General features: G+C 44.8%; 6 non-coding genes across 6 annotated transcripts; 4 read left to right on the forward strand and 2 right to left on the reverse strand.

The window, feature by feature from the left end:
* Positions 1–460: 460 nt before the first annotated feature.
* TRNAM-CAU lies at positions 461–532 on the forward strand. Its single transcript has one exon. It is a non-coding gene; the product is annotated as a tRNA-Met (tRNA).
* Positions 533–1715: 1183 nt separating this feature from the next.
* Positions 1716–1788, forward strand: TRNAK-UUU. Its single transcript has one exon. It is a non-coding gene; the product is annotated as a tRNA-Lys (tRNA).
* Positions 1789–8555: 6767 nt separating this feature from the next.
* TRNAD-GUC lies at positions 8556–8627 on the forward strand. The gene has a single exon. It is a non-coding gene; the product is annotated as a tRNA-Asp (tRNA).
* A 3631-nt stretch (positions 8628–12258) lies between these two features.
* TRNAK-UUU lies at positions 12259–12331 on the reverse strand. The gene has a single exon. It is a non-coding gene; the product is annotated as a tRNA-Lys (tRNA).
* A 1373-nt stretch (positions 12332–13704) lies between these two features.
* TRNAL-CAA lies at positions 13705–13811 on the forward strand. Its single transcript has 2 exons — positions 13705–13742; positions 13766–13811. It is a non-coding gene; the product is annotated as a tRNA-Leu (tRNA).
* A 6832-nt stretch (positions 13812–20643) lies between these two features.
* TRNAR-UCU lies at positions 20644–20732 on the reverse strand. The gene is given in 2 exon segments: positions 20644–20679; positions 20696–20732. It is a non-coding gene; the product is annotated as a tRNA-Arg (tRNA).
* Between the last annotated feature and the right edge of the window lie 3116 nt (positions 20733–23848).

The raw sequence follows: 23848 nt of genomic DNA on the forward strand, positions 1-23848 counted from the left end.
CCGCCCCTGCCTCGCCCCTCCCCTGCCCCGCTCCGCCGCGATCGCCCTCTGCTCCGCAGCCCGGTACCCCGGCTCTGCCCCCACGGGGTCCCCGCCGGGGTCGCGGAGCGGCCGGGCGGCCCAGCTTCGGGTCCGCGAGCGCGCTGGTGGAGGCGCGGGAGATCCTAGTTTTGAATCCACCGCTAGAAACCCGTGGGGGAAGCCCTAACCGGTGAACACCGAGCTCCCGAGAAAGGGCTTCAGTTCAGATTCTGGGTTTTCTTGCGTAGGTTGAAAGGCGCAGACGTCTCAGCGATTTCTTGCAGGCGGCAGGTCTGAGGAGGCAATGTGGGGTAGACCCGGGTGGGAGGCCGGAGTGGAGGAGCGGGTGCAAGAGAGGAAAAGGGAATAGTGGCACTCCCGGAGGACGTGCTAAGGCACAGACAAATCTGTAAGAATCAAAGCGGTGTTCCCGGCAGGTAGCAGAGTGGCGCAGCGGAAGCGTGCTGGGCCCATAACCCAGAGGTCGATGGATCGAAACCATCCTCTGCTACAGTGTTTTAGTGCACGCTTCTCTCCAAACTTTCAAAATTCAGCAGCCAGGGGAAACCAAGCCCCAAGCATTCATGGCCGTGACACTTAGTGCTTTATATTTCTCGTTCTTTCGGATCTCGTTGAAAATCGGCTGTAATCAAAATTGCGTCTGTAGTCACATTTTTAAAGCTCACAACTTACTGGGCAACAACGCACCACTTATTTACTGTCCATATGCACCGACTCTCCCCGTGCTTCTTTGCCTCTGCAGAAGGCTACCAATGTCTCAGGAACGAGCGAAGGCCTCCAGTGACAGGGGCCGCACGCCTTTTCACCTGCCTGGTCCTTCCTGCCTTTAAATGCCGCTCAAGATAAAACGTGGAATTAAAAAATAGAGCAAGTGGGTCCAAGTGGACTCCCGTGCGTTGTGGCGAGGGGCGGCGCATTATAGGGTTCACTTCCGTGGAAGGACGGACGAGCGGGCGCAAAGATGGCAGAATTGGTAGAGGGGAGGTTGGACAGGTGAGGGGGACAGAAGGAGGCCAGGGAGACGGGGAGAGGGTGAAGGAAAGGAGCGTGGAGGAAAGGTGAGGAACGACAAGGACGGAATTGCAGAGCTGCGGGTTTCCAGGGAGTTAGTGTCCCGGACAGAAGCCCCACTCAGGAGAGGGTGTCACGTTTGTCTGTCCGTTGCTCTGCCGTTAACATCCCAGGACCCCCCGATATCCGAAAGAAAACACTGTTGGAAAGGACAGGAAGCAAACCTCCTGCCTTGCGCCCCAACCTTCCATCTTTACCCAAGTTTTGGCTCTCCTGAGGTTCTTCCCAATTACCGCAGCCATTGGTGGAACCCACACTCCATCCTCTCCGTGAGCGGGTGAGGGACCTGCGAGTCCCCTGGAAGGTCGGCTCCAACGGCTCTGTCCGCAGTCCTTACTTGCAGGAATATTCATTCCCTCCCCAGTGGGTCCCACCGCGTTCGGAGCCACTTTCCTGTCATTCCTCCTGCAGTAAATACCACCCAGTAATTGTGGAAGGAAGAAACGCAGTGCTCAAGGCCATGAAGCTCGGGTGCAGCCGACGCCTGGGGTGTGTGACCGGCGCGCCTGGAAGACGCTGCTAATTTCTGAAATCAAGAACAGAACTAGGGTTTCTTGGAGCTCTTAGTTATTATACATAGTGAAGTGAACCAGACTGGAGAAGCCTGGGTAGCTCAGTCGGTAGAGCATCAGACTTTTAATCTGAGGGTCCAGGGTTCAAGTCCCTGTTCAGGCGATAACCAGTCCTTTTATCTCAATCAGGACTAGGTAAGTAGAGCTCACATAGAACATCTCTGGAGTGGGGTATCCATAACAGCCAAGACAGACAAAGGCATATCCCTGAAATGGTTTATGTTCTAGTGTTTCATTAATATACCTCTTCCCAGTATTAACTAAAACACAGTCCCAAGTTTCCAAGAAGAATTGAACAAGGGCATAATGGAAAAATAATACACTAGTGACGGAATTACTAAGACAGCCATTTAAAGCTCCCTTGACGTGATTCATTAATCTTGGAATGGCAGGGGAACATTTTAGGGGGGACCCGACAAGAATTTAAGAGAGCAATGGCTCTGTCCCGTCTGTCTCTGAGGCTCCCCACAGTTTGGATGGACTCTTTCTACATCGAAAATTTGTGGCATCTTAAAAGCCCCTGGCTGTAAAAGCCATATTATGCAAACACATTTTGAAATGGTCTTAGCTATCTTTTTTGTCTTTACGTTAAAAAGTTTCTGTTGTTATCCAGGGATCTGGATTATGGTTAAAGACCCTGATCCTGGGCTCCTAGCGCATGGTTTCTGCGGGCAGAGTGTTAAACCACGAGGCTGTGAAACAAAGATACTGAGAATTCAGTTTCTGTAATTCTTTATGCTTTTAGCCTGATGATATGAAGTATAAACACTGCACTTAAGTTCATTGTGTTAGTTCTCTCCTTCTTTGTTGCTATATTATTAGTTTGAAATAATCAAATGTGTGCCATTTTGAATCTCTACCCTGTCCTTGTTAATCTTATTTATGATTTCTGTATGCACAAGAAAGATAACATCATTCTAAGTCAAAACTATGCAGAGAGATATGCTGAGAGAAATGTCACTCACCCCAGTGCTTCCCTCGCCTTTCTTCCGTCTCTCTCCACTCACTCCCACCTGCTCTCTGTGTGGCGACAGTCTCTCCAGCTTCTGGTTTATTCTTCCTGTATCTCTTTTTGAATAAACACACAGATACTTAATTTTTAAATGTCCTCTTCTTTCTCAGGCTAAAGATAGTATACTTGATTTTTTAAGTATACTTTTAAGCACTTAATTTTTTCAATTACCGATAGATCCTAGATATTGCTCTGTCAGTTCAGAGGTCTTCCCTGTTCTTTTTTGTATTTTTGCCGCTGGATAAGTACTCCATTGTGTAGACGCAACTCTTCTGTTGTAGAGCTTTGAGGTTGTTTGCAATTACAATGTTGCAATGCTGCAACAAATCAGTAGGTGCATGTGTATTTTCATTCTGTTGAAGGTGGATTTTCAGGGTAAATCACTAGATTTGAGATTGTTGGAAGAATTGTTGAGTGCATATGCAATCTTGTTAGATAAACCCAAATTCCCCTCTATAAAGGTTGTATCGATTTGTATTCCCACCAGCATTAAATAAGACTGCCTGTTCCCCAGAGCTTTGACATATTTTTAATTCTTGCAAATCTAAAAGCAGAAAAATGGCATCCCGGTTTGGTCTTAACTTGCATTTCTTTATCTATTAGAGAGTTTGGACACATATTCATATCTATAAGGGCCCTTTTTCTATCTTTAAAAAGATTGTTAACATCTTTTGACTATTTTACTATGAAGTTTTGGCATTTTTTTAAATCGCTAATTGCTAATAAGTTGTTAATTGTTTTTCTCTCTATATTAGGGATATTAACGCTTTATCTGATATGTATTGCAAGTACTCCTTCCTCCTCTCCTCCTCGCTCCAATTTGTAAGCTGTTTTTAGTCTGTTTATCACATTTTTTGAAATGTCAACATTTTTAGATATTTAAATATATCAAATTGCAGTGCTCACAAATGAATAGACATTTAGCTCAGCGCAATAAAATACCAAGTTCGGAAATAAACCAAATCATGTTAGGACCTTTAGTATATGATAGAGGATGCATTTTGAACCACAGGTGCAAAGGTAGACTTTTGGATGAATAGTTCAGGAACAACATTCCTAGAATTGGAGAGAGTCAAGGCCTTGCTCCAGATGAGGTTTCAGCTTCAGAAAGTGCTGTGGCTGGTTTGTCTTCGTCCAGACCACTCAAAGTTTCTCCATATCAGCAATGAGGCGGTTTCACTTTCTCATCATTTGTGTGTTCACTGGAATAACACATCTAGTTTCCTTCAAGAACTTTTCCTTTGCATTCACCACTTGCCAACTGTTTGGCACAAGAGACCCGGCTTTCAGCCTATCTCAGCTTTCGACATGCCTTCCTCACTTGACCAATTCTAGCTTTTGATTTAAAGTGAGAGACATGCCATTCTTCCTTTCACTTGAACAATTAGAGGCCTAATTTCAATATTGTTTTGTCTCAGGGAATACAAAGGCCCAAGGAAAGGGAAAGGATGGGGAACAGCCAGCCAGTGGAGCTGTCAGAACACACACAACATTTATGAATTAAGTTCACTCTCTTATTTGGGCACGGTCATGGCACCTCAAAACAATTACAACAGTAACATCAAAGATCACCGAACACAGGTTGCCACAAATAGAATACTAATGAAAGAGTTTGAAATATTGTTAGAAGTACCACAACGTGACATGGGGACAAGAAGTGAGCAAATGCCATTGGAAAAATGGTGCCCGCAAACTTGTTCAACGCAGAGTTGCCACAAACTGGCAGTTTGTAAAAAAACAATAAAAGCAATAAAGCAAAGCTCAAGAAAGCAAAGTATGCATGTGTATCTTGTGAGGACTTTCCAAGAAGACAAATTGTTGATTTGTTGGGTTATGTAAATGTTTAACTATTTGAGGTTATGACAAACTTTTTCGAAAGCTGTAAAAATGGACGCCCCTGTCTTAGTCCACTGGGGCTACCATGACAAATGACTATGGACTGGGTGGCTTATAGGCAACACAAATTTATTTCTCAGCCTTAGAGCCTGGGAAGTCTGAGATCAAGGCGCTGGCAGCTTCAGTCGTCTGATGAGAGCTTCCTGGTTCATATACCACTGTCTACTCACCGAGTCCTCACAGGGCAGCGGGACAGGAGAGCTTTCGGGGGTCACCTTTAAAGGCACTAATCCTATTCAGTAGGGACTAACTCATGACCTAATCTCCTCTCGAAGGATCCTCCTCCTAATACCATCACACTGGAGATCAAGATTTCAGCCTACCAATTTGGGGTACGCACACATTCCATCCATAGCATTCTGCTCCATGTCATTCAATCTGAGACCAAGGGCCTGAGAACCAGGACTGCCAGAGGGCAGGAGATCCGTGTTCCAGCTCGAGCAATCAGGAAGGAGGGGCTGAATTCTTTCTCTGCCTTTTTGTTCTATTGGGTTTGAATGATGGTCACCCACATTGTGGAGGGCAAAAGGCTTCAGTGAATCCACTTATTCAAGTGCTAATTTCATCCGGAAACACCCTCACAGACACACCTAGAAACAATGTTTAGCCAAATATCTGGGTACCCTGTGATCCAGGCAAAGTAACACATGAAATTAACCATCATACTCTCTTTGGGCAATGTATAAAAGGATACTGTTTATTCAAATCCTCTCCAACTGTTGTTATTTTTGTACATTTAATTTTTATCCTATCAAGTGGAAGCGAGTTTATTGAGGACTGGCTTGCATTTTTGTATCACAATGAGGCTGAACATCTCTACACATGTTTGGATTTATACATTTGAATTTTCTCCTGAATTCCGGTTTATTTATTTATTTGCCCATTTTTCTATTGGGTTGATGTGCTTGACTTTTTCATATGTGGGAGTTCTTGATACATTTTTTTCTTTTTCTCTTCAGTTTCTTGCAATTGCAGTTACCCTTTCTCAGTGTAACTTGTTTTCATCTTAAGGGATAATTTGATTAAAAGAAACTATTCGTTTCATACGCACAAACCCATCCAAGTTTTCTTGAACCTGGTAGCATTTCTGTGTCGTATGTAACCAGTCTTTCCAATCTTTGCTGTTCCGATATGCATTCTCGTGAGGTGGCCTCACTGGTCTGTAGATCCTCGTCCTTCCTCCCCCTGCTTCTGCACCTCTTCATATCAAGAGGGCTCCACTCCTCAGGCTGCATTTCCCAAACCAACTTCCCACCTGTCTGCAGTTTAGTTGAGTGAATAAAATGCACTGGTGGGAGATTAGAGCACAGAAGGGACAGAGTAGCCGGTTAATTTCTACCCCTCTCTTTCTACTTTGGGCCACATCTCCTGCAGCAGCTGCAGAGTCTCCTTGGCTTCCGTTCTCAGTGTGATTCGATCTTGGGTCTGGATCATTCCAATCCCCCTCTGTTTCCAAAGGTATGATGGTACTTTGCTTTTCTTTCTTGGAAGCGTTTGAGGAGATCTTCATGGGTACAGAACATGAACTTTTCGAATGTAAGTTACATTTTAGGAAAATGCTGAGATTGGATGATGAGTAGGAAAAGGGGCAGCGCTCCCATGTCTGTGCTCACACCAATTCATGTCCCGTGCTCCTTCGTGCTCTGTAACACAAAGACGCTGGACATGGAAGCCTCATTCCCCAACTTGCTCGGTCAGGTGGCTTCTGGTTGGGTTGAAATAAATGTACTGCGTTGGATGGAGGAGAGAAGCAAGAGTGAAAGCAGGCTTTGCTGACCACCACTTGGCCTTGGCTGTATCCCCTCAAGTCATGAAATGTCTTCAAGGCACATCTCCTGTGGTTTCAAGTTCTCCCAGGTAGCCTGGCCTTTGAGCCTCTTGTGGCTTTCCATGTAGATAGTCTCTGTTCCATTGATCACATCAGTTCTTCTATCATGAATGTAGCCACTTTACTATATTACATTTCTCTACATAGTTAACCTAGGACAGTATAAACAGGTTCCTGATTGATTTGTATATATGCTACCGAGAGTTTTAAATTTTGTTGTTGACATTTATGTCCTTGATCTTTCTAGTGTTAGTCTTTATGCAATTTTATATTTCCATCCATGGGAATACAATATTTTTTCCTAGTTCCATCTATTAAATAGCTTGGATCTCCTCTGCACTGACATGCCACCACTGTCCATATACCAAGTTATAGAAACACACAAATCTCTTCTGAGCGCTCTGTCCTATTTAATCAATCAGTGTCAGTGCCTGTATTGTAATAATATTTTGATTCCTGGAGTGTCTAATAAGCTCTGGAAGGTTCTTGGCAGCCCTCTCCTTACTTTTAGTAAAAGTGTCCTTGATATTATAGGCCCTACACACTTACATACAATTTTACAACAAAGTCTTGGAAATTTTATCAAGTTCTTGGAAAACATTGCTGGAACTTATATGGGAATTATATTGAATTCATAGATCAATTTAGGAAGAAGTGATATCATTGAGATATTAAGTATACCCCATCCATAAAATTATATACTTCTCCATTTATTTAGGTCTTTAATGTCTCTTTTGAAAAATAGGTTATTTTGTCATTTTACCTTTTCTAATATTTTTACAAACGTATTTTTAACTGTTAGTTATGGTCCTCATGATGTCATTTAAGAGCTTCGTTCTCCTCTTTCTTTAGACAATGTCTTCTGCTTTTTAGTCCGAGCAACAATAACATAGCAGTATATACTCTTCCTTCCCACCTCCCTTCTCTTTCACCCACAGCCAGTTTTAATCAGCACATTTCCAGCTCTTGGTGTATACTTTGGTACAATCAACTAAGTTTATGCATAAACACTTTATCTTTTATTCTTAATTGTAGGGGGTTAAATAACATCCCCTGGAAAGTTGTGTCTATCCAGAACCTCAGAATGTGACCTTACTTGGAAAAAGGTTTTTTTGCAGATGTAATTAATTGAATTAATGAGTTCATACTGGATCACAGTGGACCCTAAATCCAGTGACTGGAGTCTATAAGAGAGGACACACAGAGACAGTCAGAGGCAGAGAATGGGATGGGCACAGGCCCAGGAGCCCCGAGGACTGCCCAGAGCCACAAGAGGCTGGGAAGAAGCCAAGAAAGCATCTTGCCTACAGCGTTCAGAGACAGCCTGGCCCCTGACATCTTGATCTCTGACTGCTAGTCTCCGGAACTGAGAGATTGCACATTTCTGTGGTTTGTAGTGATTTGTTCTGAGGCTGTAGGAAACTGTTGTTCTGTCAGTACACAGGTCCATTTCAGGGACGGGCATCCAGTATGCCTTCAGTTCTTTGCTACCTTGAGCTGCTATAATGACTATCTCCTACGAAGCCCCCTGTGCAACTAAATGAGCTGGAAATTCACTGAGGAATATTCCTAATAGTGGACGTTCTACAACTAAAAGGCTATGCAAAAATAAGAACTCATTTAATGCCAATGCTACGAAATCTAAGATCTAGATTTTACCAGTAAGCTCTTATGTGTATTCCATGTAGAAATTCATACATAACATACGCGATTCTTACCATGACAAACCGAAACAGAGGAAGCAGCTCTAGCTCAGAGTGGTCTGAGAAAGCGTCCCAGGGGAAGGTGACCCTTGAGGCAAATCTAAAATAAGGAATAAACTTGAAGTGAAGAAGGAGGAAAGTTATTTTGGGGGTGGGGGACTTCTTAAAAATGTTTAATGCATTTCGTGCTGTTAAGGAACATTTCTTTGCTAGGAGTGATAAAACTATGTACAGCAATGTCTAATCTTTGGTGGGTTGTGGTTTTTAGATTTTTGACGTCACACTGGGAAATCTGTTTTATAGAATTTTATAACAAATGACTCTTGGAGAGTTGGGTGAATCTCCCAGGAATTCCGCGCACGGAAAACAAAGGTCAGGCCCGAACGTGTGAATGCCTCTGCAATCAAAACTGTGCCGTAGCACCCACGTCCTCCTCGTTAGTATAGTGGTGAGTATCCCCGCCTGTCACGCGGGAGACCGGGGTTCGATTCCCCGACGGGGAGAGAGCGGCTTTATTTTCGCCTCCGCCCTTTTCAGAGTAACACACTTTCCGGGGGTGGCTCCCTAGAGGTGAGGCCGTCCTGCTCCGATTCCATCTCTTGTTTTAAGGCGAATTCCCGCGTGTCGGTTTACCCCCGGCCTTCGCAGGGCATCCGCGGCCGCTTTCCCTCTGGGATCCTGACTGCGCCGTGGAGATCTGCAGGATGTTGCGCCGCGAACTCGGATCTGCACCCATCGGGGGTGCGCGAGGGGCGTCCTTCTCCGCGTCCGTGTGTGCAGGCGCTGCGGCCGCGCCGGCGGCGGGAGGACATGCTTGCGGCCGCCGGGGACCGACACCTGCCGGGACAGGTAAGCCGACGCAGGGCGGTGCTGGGAGCCCCCGGAGCGCAGGGCGCGGCGTGGCGGGCCGGGCGGCGCGGGGGACGGAGCCGGGTGGAGGCCAAGGGGCGGGAGCGAGAAGCAGCTTCGGCGGTCGCGGCATTACAGGTGTGTCAGTCGTGGGCTTGAACTCCTGACTCCCTGCAGCCAAAACACCGCAGGCAAAGGCTATTCTGCTCTATAATTTCTCTATCCTGCAGCCAAAACTCCAGGCAACACCTGATCAAAATCGCTTTCAGGAAAGACAGACTAAAAAAAGGGGGGGGGGAGTCCGCACGAAGTAGCCATTCAGAGTTGCCTCCGAACTGAGCGGCGGGGAAGGACGAGCTTGGGTGGAGAACGCAAGAAAATGAAACAGCTCAAAATATTTTTAAGAACGAGTAGCGGAAACCGTAAGCACCTTGAATCAAGGATACCCGGGTTTGAATTGGGGCGGCATCGCTTCCAGAGTGGGTGACGTCTTAGGGCGCTGCGCCCCCTCAGGCCCCTCCCTTCACCCGTACATTTAGGACAACAATGTCTACCACATGGCTCCTGAGGAGATACTAATAAATGAGTCATTAATGGGGAAGCGGTTAGCAATCGATAGGACAGTAATACTTGAAATTATCTTTTTTTTATTGGGCAACATTTCCTTGAATTGCTGTGGACAAATATCGTTTGCATTAGTATCAATGACATACGAGTCAACTTTTACCATACAAAACTGTAGAATAGTTTAGTAAAAAAGAAATTCAGTTGAAGGGGCACACTCAGAACCAAATACTTTCCAAAAGCCTATTAGATAATGTCCAACACTTCACTGAAAGGACACCCAATACTTTTCTGTTGTCCATTTTCACGACTGACAATTTTCTCTGACACAGGTGAACCTTTCCATAAGTTGTTATATAGTGGTTCAAACTGAGTAAATACGCAAGCATTAGCAGAGATAGGTGTTCTAAGCCAGTGTTTCTCACACCTGGGTATTTTGTCAAATGCACATTCTCCTCTAGTAGATATAATGTGTGTCTGGAAGTTCTGTATTTCTAGCCAGGTCTCTGGTTATGGAGATGTTGGTAGTGCAGGAAACTCTTAATGTACATTAGAATTAGAATGTTGCAATACATTAGAGTCGCCTGGAAGCATCTAAAACCTCTCCTGGAGGGTGGAACCCTATGCCAATTGAATTAGAATGTCTGGAGGTGGGAGCCAACCGCCAACAGGTGTTGGAAATTCCCAGGTGGTCTCCATGGGCCTCAAAGTTTGGGAGCCATTAGTCATTTCTCTGTCACTGGTTAGTCTGATTATGTTACTGACAGATTCAAATGTTTATTGTGTTTAATATAGAATCTAAGTAATGTGTATAGCATAAAAACCCCACTAGTGATCTAGCATGGATCATCATGCACCCACCTACCCATCATATAAACAAAAGTAGCTTTGTGTCTCTCCTCCAAACCACAGAGTCACCACAGAATGGCACAGGGCACAGGGGGGATAGCATGTGTTAATTCTGCTCCACTTTGCCTTTAGAGACTTTAGCTGGCAGATATGGGGTAACAGAGAGGGAAGCAAAGAAGAGAGAAGAGGGAAAAGGAGGAGGGGGCTGGGGAGAGGTAGAGAAAAGGAAGGAGGGGAAAATGAGCAGAAGAAACACCTACTGAAAAGTGAAGGGGGTTCTGAGGGAAATGGTCTTTTCCAGCTGAAGCAGCCCTCTGAAGTGGGTGCCACAGCCCTTTTTTTCTGGCTCTAAAGCACCTGCAAAATCCGAATTATGAAAGTGCAGGGAAAACTCTGAAAGGAGCAACAGACTCATATGCCCTGCCTTGTAATTTTGACCTTCAGCTCTCTTTCCCTGTCTTTCACTTTCCTGAACAATTAAATGAACTCCAGTCATTGGACTCATCTCTCCTCAAGTTCACAAAGGAACCTCATGTCCTGCTCTTCGTGCCCTGTAAGAATAATGGTGTCCCAGGGCCCCTCTGCTTGGCCCACCTACCCGCTTTCTGCAATCATTGATTGACTCCAGTGAAAACACTCCTAAATGGAACTTGTTCTTGTTTGAGCTCAACTTTTCTCCTTCATTTCCAATGCAATTGTGCACATAAGTCTGCTGTTTAACAAATGCACCATGTGGAGGTTAAATGATCAGCTCAGTGATGAAGCACTCTGGTCCCAGTCTGGGGCCCTAGGTGATTGATCCACACTTTTGGGAGACGTTGAAGCTGTAGATTCCTTCAGCTTGTCTGGGAGATCCCATCCTTTCACCGACTGAATTAAGACTCAAGGGCAGGCCAGAACTCGACCTGGAGAACAGCAGACTTTTGATCTTTTAGTATGTGTTTCTGTGCTATTCGACATTTCTATGTCAGGTACATCTAGAACATCTAGATACAGAGGATTTCTGCTGCCCTGTCTGCTGGAGGTCCAATTCAAGGAGGGGGGAACCCCCACGACTTTTCAGACATGGTATTCTTCTCCTGAGGATATATGACCTAGTGGAAATGAAGGAAACAATGATGAAGCAAATGCAATCTTGCTTTGCATGCAGAGAACCCAGCAGGTGAAAACCTTGACTTTTTGTCCAAAACCCAGTTAAAATCTTATAAAAATCTATAGTACTGGACAAAGAACAAATGCAAAGAACCTCATTTCCAGAGCAGTTACAGCGTATTTAAATCCCAGAAAGAGAGTAGCTTTTTAAAAAAGATTTTATTTTTAAGCAATCTCTAAAACCCACTGTGGGGCTCGAATTCTCAACCCTGAGATCCAGAGTCACATGCTCTACCCACCAAGCCAGCCAGGCACCCTGAGGAGGGTGGCTTTTTAATGAAAACACGAAGTGACCGGCTAACACAACCTCAAAATGCGTTGGGATTTTAGTTTATCAACTGTGTTTTGCAGAGTGGGCAAGACTTGTACCATCTGGGGAGCTGGGGAACCCCAGAAATCAGAGAAAATGCCACTACTCTGTTTATATTCTGGTAGGATCTAATCAAACTGCACCCCACCTTCCAGGGAGTCACCCCCACAGTATGCAAGGGAATTTAAAAAGGGCAGAATTCATAGTAATTCGGTGACAAGTTTTTTATTGATGATATCTTTCTTCCTATCACCCACAATTCCAAATTCCCTTGCAAAGTCTAGGACTGGTTTGATTCAATAATTAAAGGAAGCTAGATTAGGCCTGAAAGTCTGTAAAGGCAATGAGTTCATTTGGACCACACGTAGGGTCCCTCTTCTGCATGTGGCTGAAATAAAAGGTATATCTGACGCCTGAGCAGGGGCTTGAACCCTGGACCCTCAGATTAAAAGTCTGATGCTCTACCGACTGAGCTACCCAGGCTCCAGTGAAAAGATTACTTTATTTTATAAATAACTAAATTCCATAAACAATCTGGATTAGCAGGAAGGGCTGGAGTGAGCAAAGATTTCAGGAGCTTCGAGGACCCTCCAAAAGTGTGGCTCAATTACCCGGGCCATCGAATCCTTAAGCAGATCATGTAACGGCCACAGTGTACACGGATTCGACAGTCGGTTCGTGCGCACAGCTACGGGGAGAACGGAGGTTCTTCCAAAAGTCCATCGTTGCCGAAGGGGATTCACGGGTCTGGGCAGAAGGACCCTCGGAGACCGTAGTTATTACCCAGATGGTTGAAGAGCGGAGGCGCAGGCTCCCTCACCAGCCCGTGGGGGAAGCCGGGACGAGGCGACCACTTTTAGGAACGATGGTGGAGTAATCGAGGAGCGTCTTCAAGGGAGTGAAAGAGAAGTTGGAGAAAGAAGAGGAAGGTTATGACCTTGACACAGGCCGGGGAATTCCGTCTGGTTGTTCCCTTCGGTATCTTCCGGTAGTTTCGGAAATGGGATGTCTGGGTTTTCTAGGGTAACGGGGGAAATGCAGGGCTGCCTGTAGCTGTCTCCTCCACATTTCATCGTGAGCCCCAACTCGTTCCAAGACAGGGATGGCCGGCAGGTGAGGAAGTAGTGGTTCCTTAGTTACTGGTTCATGAGACATTGTTTGAGCCCCTGTAGAGAGAGACCGTGCGGACAAAAATCCCACCCCAAGGGCGGCCGCAGCGCCTAGTTCCCTGGGGAGCTGTACCCGCCCTGTGCTGTCTAACCCAGGACTACTTACTTTTGAGTCAGAAATTATTTCATCGTTAATTTAAGACGTTCTTTATTGGTTTTTCTATTCATGAAGACAAATGCAATTTCGACCAAATGCGAAGAAAATCATGCTTGAACTTCATGCGGTGCCCATGAGGCCAAGGACCACGCAACAGTGTGCAAGTGTTACTTTAGTCCGTAAACTACACACAGAATTTCGGGAATTACAAACACTGTGACGAACATACACCCGGGGAAAAACATTTAGTCATTTTGACTTAACCTAAAAAAATAAAGCAGCCCTCCAGCCTCCTCTTGGAAGGGCAGTTCCAGTACTTGCGACGGGCTGGTAAAGGGCGCGCGTAAGCCCCTCTTCCCCGCCCTCTCCTTGCCTCAGCGCGCTCGGAACCTCAGCGCCCGGCTCGCACTCTGCGCGCCTCCCCCCTGCGCCCGCGTCAGCCTCCGGCTTCCTGCAAACGCTCCCTTTCGCCCCCGCGCTCCGCCGAGCGCCGCGCGGGGCGCGCAGTGCGGCGCAGGTGCTGCGGGCGCAGCCAGGCTCCCCCCTCAGCGGATTACAGTCCGTGTGTGCGGCACGGCCCCCGCAGGGGTGTCAGGATGGCCGAGTGGTCTAAGGCGCCAGACTCAAGCTTTCGCTTCCCGCGCTCGGGGCTTCTGGTCTCCAGATGGAGGCGTGGGTTCGAATCCCACTTCTGACAGGCCGACTCTTTTTCCCCCCCCCCCCCGCCATCTTCAAATTCAGCAACTTTTTTTTTTAAGTTTATTACTTATTTATTTATTTTTGATGTAAAGTTCGGTGATTCATTAGTTGCGTATAACACCCAGTGCACCATGCAATACGTGCCCTCCTTACTACCCATCACCAGCCTGTCCCATTCCCCCTCCCCCCGAATTCAGCAACTTTTTAAAATTAAATCACAACTTCCTTTTTAGGCAGCAGTACCGGACCTTATCCTTCCTCCCTATTACTACCCGCACTTCACCCTTCTCAGGCCAGTGCTGTATAGATGTCTTTCTCCTTTGCCTGCCTTTTCTTCCTCCCTCCTTTCCTTTTCTTTCTTTCTCTCTTCCTTTCGATATTTATGATGTTAATAAGTATCTATATGGAATAATAGTAATATGACAGTATTTAAATGTAGCTCTTAAAATATAGATGAGGTGAGGGTTCTAAGTTCCTGTTTCCAGCATTTTCACTGTTCTGTAAGTGGCAGGTGTTTTGAGCATTCTTCCGCCCTTCTCCTGCATTCCCTCCATCTCCATTGTCTTCGCCTGAGCCTCTTTTTTCCTTTTCCTACCGCCCCCCCCTTCCCCTTCTTGCACACCTCCTCCCCACCACTTCTCTCTGCCAGCCTGAGGGCGTGGGCTGTGGAGTGAAGAGTTTGGGTGAGATCTCTTCTGTGTCCCGAGATCGTCAAGAGGCACAGGAGAGGCAGAAGGGTTAGAACGGGGGTTCCCAACCTGGGGTGATTTTGCCCCACCCTCCATGGACACTTGACAATGTCTGCAGATACGTCTGACTCTGTATTTGTGTGTATCTAAATACATACATATAAAGATATACTAAGATTCATTTTAAAAACAGTGTACAAAGGATTAAAAAAAAGTCTGAGATAGTCCTTTTTAATTGATTTATTTATAGGAAAAGAACATACAAATCCTGGTAGGAAAATATGTGCAAAAGAGCAAAATTAGAATTTTTTTCTGCATACCAAGTTATTTGTGCCAAGTTAATCAAAGTTCTTTTTTAATTGCAAAATTTCTGTTACCTCTTTATACTCCTGGTATATTTTTAAATAATTTTAAGAAAATTTACTTATCTGTAAGTTTTTAATAATCACTGTTATTATTGCTGTGGTTTTTACATGTTATCTATTTAACATGCCTTGTTTATAGAAAACATATTCACGTTCAAGCATAAAGATACAGGTATTAAAATTGTCTATAAAGTGTTGGTCACTCAGGGACAATCATAGTGTACTTTATGACCTACAACAGAGGTCCTGGAGGTTTGCCAAAATCCTCAGTGTTTATGATGTGTTTCTCCTCACAGGATAATCTTTAATTCCACTCCACAAATGATTTGCTATACTGCAAGAAGGGATCCCTCTATCTTCTCTTCTGCTGGTGCTGATTAACTTAATACATCAGCTGCGGCTATAGTCTTACTACTATTCCTAAGACAAGTTGGCTACAGTCTTAAATGAGGACTGATAAGAAATTATTAAAGGTACAGCCAAGGATGTGTCTGAGGCTTATCTGAGCTGTTTATGCTGTAATCCTCTAAAAACTGTAAAGACATGACAGTCAACCCTCAAGACCCCTTTCTTTACACATTCTAAAATTAATTTTATTCCATTGTACCAAAAACAGATATAAAAATGTTTACAAAAACACTGTATATACAAATATGTATTGTGCATATAAAATGTGGATAAAATACATATAAAACAAATTTCATATGGATCAAAGCATTCTCTTGTCACAAAGCCACAGTTTTAGCCATAGCAAAAATGTTGCTTGGCTCATCTTTCCTACCTGGGAAAACCTGCATTACTTAGGTGGTGATGTATACTCTATTACCCAGAATTGTTACTAAAGAGCATCGTAAGATATTAATGGTTACGCAAATTCTCCATTGCCCACATCATCTTTGTTCTTCAGGAAAGACAGAAAGCATAAATGGAAATATCAAACATAAGCTTGCCAAACTTTCAGAAATTCTTAAACTTCCTTAGCCTAAAGTATTATTTTTGGTCTTAATAACAGTGAGATAAACTCCTCCTGCAGTCCATTAACTTTCTACCTACGAATCAATGACTAAATATCATGAATCTGAGAATGTTGCCTCCAGTCCCGGTCTCCTCTCTCTTACAGGGTATCACAGCTAAAAATCACAAGAGACGTACACAGAACACAGTCTCATAGTCAACAAATATCAGAAATATTTTTACAGCATCCTCTGAAATACCTCATCAGGTTTAAATCCCACCCTGAAATCAAGAAATTGTCAGATTGGAAAAAGGAGAAGATCCAATCATTGGCTGTTTATAAAATATGCATTTTAAGAGAAAGACACTGAGAAGATTGGAGGCAGTATCAATGACATGTGTTAGGAAATGTATCAAGTGATTTGTTTCACCAAGTCCCATTTACAATCACGTTTTTTATTTTATTGTTTTTTAACTTCTGATCTTGTAAGTTTATCAGTGATTATTTATTAGGAGAGGATCTACCTTGAATATTTGCATTCCCTCACACACAATCACACCGCTGCACATCAGAGCCGACCCAGGGTCTGCCTGCTTCCTGTCAGTAAGACCTTTGTTTAGTTATCTAACTATAATTTTGTATGAAATGTATTATCATGTCTCCAACACAAAAATGATATAATTGAAAGTCAAGTCAAGATTGTAAGCAGTGACTGTATCTCTTTCACTATAGTAAATTTCAGTTACTATATATTTAAAATGTAACTTAGAGGCTAGCATGTAGTAAATGCTCATCAAAAGTTTTTTAAAGATCAGATACATTTATATAGTATAACATGATTGCTATCGCGGTGATAAATTAGTACGTTTGTCATGTTACATAGTTATCATGTCTTTTTAGTAGTTGGAAAAGTCAAATTCTGGTCTCTCAGCAAGTTTGATGATTATAATATAATATCGTTGTCTATGTTTATTTGTTTTTTATGTTTATTTGTTTTTAAAAAGTGGGCTTTTTCACTTTATAGGAAACTGAAGGATTTATTTTTTGGAGTGTTTTGGCTACTTGGTCTATGGATGATGGGTCTGCAAATAGAGACCAAAATAACCACTTTATGGTTATCTCTGTGGATTTTTTTTTAAGTCAGTGACAGTCCATTATTGCAGATAGAATTGGGCAAAGCCATTTCAAAACTTTTTAAATTAAATCCCTTTTAGGCAAAACCATTTTCTCCATCTTTATTTCTTATTCTCACAGATTTTCTCCATCCTTCCAGAGAAGCTCCTTTCTTGCCAAGAGAGAGTGGTCACTAAAACTTGTTCAGACATTTGTGGTGCCTTCTTCAAACCTGTGATCTAATATTCCATTGGTCCTTTTTATTATTATTCATCTTCTAGTTATTAGAGTCCAAACTTATGAGACTTCCTTCATCGAAGTCTTTGTTTACCTCCAAGACCAGAGTCAGTTTTAATGTCCTTCCCTCGTGACCAGGTGCCAAGTCAGCCTTATTCACCTCTTGGCTTCCAAAGGCATAATTTTAGCTTATTTCATTCCAAGTGCATTTGCGTTGCTCTGAAGTAGAGCTTCTGAGAGACAGGATGGGAGCAGGTAAGGTTTTAAGTGGGATTGTGCAAATACAGGGTATTAATGTCTCATGGATGTTAAGGGGAAACAACAACAACAGTTCCTCCCCAAGCGCTGAGGTGATATAGGGATCTTAGACCAAGTTTCCAGAGCCTGGGGCAGCTGTGCCCTGTCCAAACTGAGGAGGTGCTGACTGAGCTTTTGGGTAACCATCCTTTACCCCTTTGTGGTTTCCCACTAAATTCTGCAGGGTACTGCTCTTTTCCGAGAGAATCCTATTCTTTCTCCTCTTCTCTGCCACAGAAGTGTGGACTACGCGTTGCTGTCCTAGTGTGGAAGCCGGGCCGTCTCTTCCACAGTGGACTCCAGTCCAGCCACCTCACTGTCTGCTGCAGGAAAGTGTCACCAGCTCCTTCTCCTACCAATCAGTCACCTTGCCTCATAATTTTAGTTTCCAAACGAGTGCTTGAAAGTGGTGTAAGATAAAGTATTGACCCAGAACTGTGGCATTAATAGGACAACTCTCCAAAACTAAGCTAAGCAATTTCCTGTATTATTTCCCCACTCTTTCATACCTGTGCCCTGGAAGGACTCTCTCCTTTTGGCAAGTGGAGAGCTTAGCGGTCAGGGGCCAAGGGTGGCGGGGGAGAAAGCACCAGCAACTGCAGGACGCTGAGCTGGGAACCTTCTGGATGGACCTTCTGTACTAATTTATAAGTATAAAGGGCCGATGTTCTTGCATCGGTGCAAGAGGATACAGGTGGTGAGGATACAGAGAGAGAGACATGAAGACAGAAAGGCAAATTTCCAGCTGGGCATCTAGCTGTGGCTTTGGCTCTAGTTTCTGTCACATGTCCTGTTCCTGTGCTGATCTTTGAAGATGTTTAATCTTGATATTAATAGTTTAACATTCGCCAAGTTGCCTTTGGTATTCATATCAGCTCTGAAAATTAAAAAATGATATAACTAAATCACAAGACAATTATTTGAGGCTGATAAGGTATCAATACATGAGGCTGGCCTGTAAACCTTCGATTAAAAGCAGCAGATGCAATTAGGGAGCAATCAAAGTTAACAGTTTACAGGAAAGAATTAACAACCTTAAAACCAGGAAGTGGTCAGAATCATTGATTATATGAGAGATTCGAACTCGATGTGGTATCACTTTACAACTCTTAGATTGCTAAGCTTACTAATGCCACGGATTGGTTTTTGCAGCTACTCAGTTTTGTTGAAAATCCTGCATCCGTCCTGGATAGCAATCCAGCACCAATCAAACCAATCAAGATATATGTGTAACATGTCCTCTAACTTCTAGGTCATTTGGGGTACATCCAAGTCCCCGAAGGGATGTGTATGAGGGTGTTTGGGCAGAGTTACTTGTAGTGTCAGGAACTAAGAGGACACCTTCTTGGAAGCATTAAAAAAGATAAATTATGATAGATGCACCCTATGAGGTTTTGCTCAGCATTTAAATGACATAAAAATAAGATAATGACAGTTATGGAAAAAGTCAGAATGATATGACTTGTGGAAAAAGTAGAATGATATGTACACAAAGTATAATTTTTGTAATATAAAAAGGATATGCACAAAATATTATTACATATTCTGTAAGAAAATCTGTCCTGTTTTAATGTAATAAAAATGTAAACACTTAATACATTAAAATGGTTCCTATGAAGATAAATGATATAGAGAATACAATATGTAGAAAAAAAGAAATCAATCATTTGATTAAGAGGACCCTTAAACAGACCCGTGAATGGATCAGATAATCTAAAAACCTAACAAAAGTACTACGAAATGTTGAAAACAATTGGTGCTCTCTGTGGTACATTATTTTTTTTTAATGAAAATTCTACTTCCACCCATGAAGGATTAACAGCTAGGGGAATTGTCCTCTGGCTATGCAAAAATTAGAAAACCAGAAAAATGTGTGAAATAACCATTAGAAAACAGAGTTTAGGAAACAGGCCATGCAGGATTGTGATCCTGGAGGGAAGGTAAACAGAAATGGTGTGTCTGTGATTGCACTAGCCAGAGTTTCTAAGAAGAAAAAGGTAATGGTATTTACTATACTAGGTATCAAGACTTATTAGAAAACTCATCTAATTAAGAGCATAAACAAAACATGCAATGGAATAGAGAATTCAGAAATCATCCACGCGTGTAAATTTAATATTAGACAATAGTGGCGTTGCAGCTACCTTAAGACATTGCAATTTAGTGAGAAATCTATGCAGGAATAAACAGGGGTCAGAGGCTGTGAGACCATCACCTCATTCCGCCGCCCGACTTGCTAGACATGTGATGTATGTGGTATGAGTGTGCAGTGGGCGGCATTCTGCAGGAGGTTAATCATTACAGTAGCTGATGGCAGTGAACGGGCGCATCACTGCCAAACTGCACAAGCTGAGGAGGAGAAAACCCACCATGCCACATGGCATGGCCAAGAAAAAGGCTTTATTGGAAGATTGACGAGCCCATGCTCAACATGCAAAGGTAGAGGGTCAACCAATTCTCCCCTTTATAGCACAGAGAGCCGCCAGATGCAGGCGCTGCTGGAAATACAGTGGGTCTGTAGCCCTTCTGTTTCTTTCCGTGTGGCAAACACACACACACACACACACACTTCTGAAAAGATGCTTGAAACTAGGCACCAGTGGACCGAATTAAGGAAGTAATGTTCTAGGACTGAAAGAAGACTTATTTTCTGGCTCTAACTCCATTTCTACAGTTGAAAGGTGGGGGGGACCAATTTTTACTGCGCTCATCCACCATTCACTTAAAAGCAGATTAAATTTTAGTTAAGTTTCCGGAGCTGAAACCTCGCACTACCCGTGAGCGCCGTGGGGGGGAGGGGACCCGCAGACTTGGGCAGAGCAACACCTGCTGGAAGACCCAGGGGGTTTCTAATGGCCGCTGCAGGATTCTTGCAGACACTGTGGAACGCCTGCCCCCGAGCCTCCAGCCAAGACCGAGAAAATAGCAAGCTGGAAATTATTTTTCATGACGAAGAAATAATTACTAGTATTTATTTCAATACTTAACTTTCGCTATGCGCGTCTACTCCCTTTCCCTCTATTCGACCATTGAGCCCCTGTAGACACAGGTAGAATTGTTTAAGAAGAAGTTGAAATAAACCGTAGTGAGAAAGCTGACTGTGGGCAAAACATCCAGATCTTACAGGAACAGAGAGATTATTGGAAGGGAATCCCCTTGATGACAAAACACTCACGACTCTGGCGGGACTCGAACCCGCAACCTTTGAATTCCTTCCTTCAAGCACTAGAAGTCCAATGCGCTATCCATTGCGCCACAGAGCCTGTGAGCGGCAGTCTTTGGCTGGCGCCCTAAGGTCGTTGATTATTTGGTTATCACTATACTACATTTCTGGAAGCTTACTATGCTCCAGTCACTGCGAAAGTTCAAGAAACACAGAAACAAGACAATGCACGGGACACATAGTAGCCGATGCGGGGAGTTTCTGATCCTCCCAGCGACCATTGTCCTTTGTCTCTGCAAGGTAAGGAAGAGTTTGATCAAGGATCAAAAACCACAGCTCATTTCATCCGGCCAATGCACGCTCGGGACCGTGGGCTTCGCGAAATGGAATTTGGGGAACTCCCAGCAAGCGGCGTTGGAAGACTTTCCTAACACGTCGCCGGGTCCCCCTCCCTCCCCTCGGGCTCCAGTCGGGGGCTCTCCCTCGCGAAAAGGGAGGCCCTTCTCGTTCGCACCCGAGCTGTTGTTGGAAAACGTGGCTTCCGTGTGTCGTTCGCTCAGACGGATCACGGAGCAAACGATGATACTGCGACCCTCCGGTTTTTAAATGCGTCCAGGCATCTTTGGAAATACTCGAGGTTTCCTAACTCGGGAATTTTCTTTGCTGCCTCTCTTCTGTTCGGCTGTGCGCTCCAGCCGCCCGGGCTCCTTCAACGGCCGTCGGTCAAGGGGGCCCGGGTCCTGTGGACAGACAGGGACGGACTGCAGGTGCGGTCGCCGAGGGGAACTCTAGTGTGCAGGGTCCGGGATCTGCGGACCCGGGAGCGGGAGCTGCGGCGAGCTGAGCAGCCGGAGGCAGTGGTTCCAAGGAGAGAAGAAATCTCAGGCTGTTCCTGAGACGACTCAGTGCAGTGCGACCCTGACACGCGGGATCCAGGCCAGGTCCTGCGCGCGGGTTCCAGAAACTTCGGGGTCAGGAGCCTTAAGACCCTGCCGCCAGGCTCAGACGCTAGTCAATAACAAGCGCGGGCGAGTGGCCTCCCTACCCCGCCTCCCCGCCGCCTCCGGGGAAGAAAATCGTAACTCTGAGAGTTGCCGAACAAAACCCGAGCTCCGAACAGACTGTCTGCAAACCTGCAGAGCAGAAGGGACGAGTGTTCACCGGAGCTGGAGGCTAAGCGGGGTGAAATTTCCTGCAGCGCCAGAGTCGGGGAGCCAGACGTGGAGAGCGGTTTCGTCCTTTTTCCTGAATGTTTCGTCTACACCAACGTATGCGCTCACCAGTCGGAATTCTTTCCTCTTCTTTTTTTAAGGTGAAGTATCTGAGATCCGCACAAAGCAGTCAGTGGGGAAGATCAACTCTGGCAATCCGGAGATATAACTAAGGGTACTGTAGACCACTTAACTGAGATAATTAAGCCCACATACTGTTATTTTCGGAGGATTCTGAAGCTTTCAAGTGAAAGGAGGTCGTTTGGGGTGGACAGCGGTAAAACTGTATTTGTCATTACTTTATGTCTGCAATCAAAAAAATGTTCACTTGTAAGGGCTTCTTAACAAAAAAGTAAGATGCCTTAGGCTATAGCGTCATTATCTCAGGCAGCTTGTTGCAACAGGTATCTGCGACAAACCCAAAAGTAGTGGTCGGTGGAATGCAGTATTCCTCTGTACTGTATTCCCTCTTCTCTCAGTAATATTAAAAACCCATCTGAGAACATGTTTTCAAATCAATAATTTGATGCAGAAATGAGACCTAAGCATTATTTTTATTATAAAGTCCTCTAGTCCGTTTCTCCAACATGGGCTACTAATTATGCATCCTCATTCTCAAAATACCTTGTAGACGGTTCCAGTATAGATCATGTGGGATCCAAACACTTTGGGGTCACACAAAAGACCCTGTTTTACCTGACATTTGTTTATCGGCACAGCTCTAATGCTCTGCCCCTGCATCTTCCAAACCGTGCTGTCCAATTCACTGGATTCACTGCTTTGGTTTCCTGAAAACCCAGACCCCTCAGGCCACAGATTTTGTGTGAAAGCAGAGTTTGCTTTTTCCCCAACCATCCCCTCTCTTCCTGTTCCTGAACCTATGAACTGTGCTCGTGGGTGACCCTCTATCTCACTGATAATACCTTCCATGAGGGGAAGGCACTGGGTCCGGACCAGCACTACACCCCTGGTCATCCTTGTTCACGGGCAACGACCGGCTTTTTTGGTGGCTCAGGGAATTGCTTTGCTGCTTCCAGACTGCTGTGATAACTGACTGAGTGAAAATGGACATCTTTAAGAGTCAGGTTTGTTTTCCCTCCACAGTCTCCTCTACACACACTTAATGGCCACCTCTGCCCATGTAGACATTATCACACGATCAGTGATCAGAGATCCGTCCCCTCCAATCTGAGCGTGTGGAAGGGCTGGTGCTATTAGTTGTATGGATACTCTTTGCTACACCTTTACTCACAGACCTTCCTGACAGCAGATCCGCGTACTAACTTCCCTGAAGAATTGATTCTTCTCTCTAAATAAACATCTTTGATGAAACTACCTAAATCTCTCACTGGCTTACCCCTTAACAACCAGTCAGCAGGGCTGGAGTGTCTGCAGGCAAACCCCAAGGAATTTCAAATCCTTTAATCACCCTACAGGCCCCTTCCACAGAATGTTAGCTGTTTTGGGGAGTGTGTGGGGGGAATCTTAAGCAGGCTCCATGCCCAGTGAGCCCACAGTCCTGAGATCATGACCTCAAAACCCTGAGTTCATGACTTGAGCCAAAATCAAGAGTTGGACGCTTAAGCGACTGAGCCATCCAGGCGCCCCCAGAATGTTAACTCTTGATGAAAGTTTGGGGTAGGCGGGCTGCTGGCCGCATGGGCCAAGGTGAGATACTAGTGAGCCTGGCACACCTGGTGTGGGGAGCGTGGACACACATTTAGTTTTGCAAGAGAGAATTTCATGCCTTATGCAAGGTTTCTTGAATTAAAGAATGCACCCCTAGTAAATCAAGAACCCATCGAGGATGGTGAGATTCGAGCTTCCTTGACCTTAGTCCATCCTCCAGGCACTGACCTGCGAGGACCCGTGGGTTCACGTGCAAGTCCGGGGAACCACAGAAAGCCCGGTTGCCGCTTAGCGTCGCCTCGGGCAGCCCCAGACTTGCAAAACCAGATGGGAGAGGAGCGGTCCTGAAGGGCACTCACCTGTGTTACTTTCACAG

This window comes from Ailuropoda melanoleuca, chromosome 5, assembly GCF_002007445.2.
Source record: "Ailuropoda melanoleuca isolate Jingjing chromosome 5, ASM200744v2, whole genome shotgun sequence".
Classification (NCBI taxonomy): Eukaryota; Metazoa; Chordata; class Mammalia; order Carnivora; family Ursidae; genus Ailuropoda; species Ailuropoda melanoleuca.